The sequence below is a fragment of the Galeopterus variegatus genome, unplaced genomic scaffold (assembly GCF_000696425.1).
Source record: "Galeopterus variegatus unplaced genomic scaffold, G_variegatus-3.0.2 Scaffold761, whole genome shotgun sequence".
NCBI lineage: Eukaryota > Metazoa > Chordata > Mammalia > Dermoptera > Cynocephalidae > Galeopterus > Galeopterus variegatus.
The window spans coordinates 416,238-417,290 of record NW_007726872.1 but is presented as its reverse complement, the minus strand read 5'-3'; the positions used below and the strand labels follow the sequence as shown (position 1 = coordinate 417,290).

Here is a 1,053-nt window from a genome sequence, read left to right as displayed (position 1 = left end):
ATCTACCACTGTTCTCTGACTTGTCATAAAAAATCTTAACAGATGTGCGAGTCCTGTGACTTCAATTCCACTCTTTATTTTATTCTAAGAGAAAAAATGAAGGTGTTCACAAATACCTATCCAGGAAGATACTTATTGCAGTTCTGTGTATAATGGAGAAAAGTTGGGAAAAATGCTCCACATCCAACAATAGAGGATTAGTCATATAAATTGTGGCTCAAACATAAAATAGGATACTATGTAGCCATCCACAGAGGTGAGGTAGAGCTGTGTTTATTTAGAGTCATCAAAGGCAGCAGCAATTTCCCTTTAGGAACCACAGTGTGGCCCTAAGAGGATCAATGATTCCTTCAGCGTCCCCTGTGCAGAGGTGGAAAGCACTGAGAGCCACAGGCCGTGCCTTCTCCCAGCGGAGACTCTAGAGCACGCTAACAGGCACTGAGCCCCACTTGAGTCTGGGGCGCGGGCTTTGTGGGCACCTCCTGCATTGAGTTTGCGCTTAATCTCCTTAATCAGTGTTTCCCTAGCTGCTCACTTGTGTTGACTCTGCAGGCAGAGAATCTTCCTGAAACTCAAACACTTAACCACCTCTCTAGGTCAGGCAAGGTCTGATAAAGGGCACGGCCTGGAAAAAAACTGGGGAGAGGAAGAGAGAGGTAGAGACAAGTTGGGAGAAAGATAAGGCTGGAGGTTAAAGAATCCCTTACCAGAAGGGAGGGTTGGCAGTGGAGGGAGGGAAAGGCTGGGGAACCGAGTGGCCTCCCAACCTGATACAGTGTCCTGGGATGGCTTTGGTATTTGGGTTGAAGTGAATTTCCAGAATGTCAGCCTCTCCCACGCTTGAGGATTGGTGAATCCTGAAGCCAAATGTAGTTGATCCTTCCCTGGTTTATCCCAGCTGCACCCCCTGTAGGTGTCAGGGCTGCGCAAGGTTCCTGGGACTGTCTTTATCCTCTCAAGGTGCTTGGGTGAGGAGATACTGATGAGCCACAGATGCGCCGAGCGCCACAGAGACATGCCTAGGACACAGGGTGCTGGCCTGGTGTCCACACT

General features: G+C 48.8%; 1 protein-coding gene across 1 annotated transcript in view; it reads right to left on the bottom strand.

The window, feature by feature from the left end:
- MAN1C1 (mannosidase, alpha, class 1C, member 1) overlaps positions 1–1,053 on the bottom strand; it is a 169,919-nt gene that overhangs the window by 43,950 nt on the left and 124,916 nt on the right. The window lies entirely within an intron of this gene.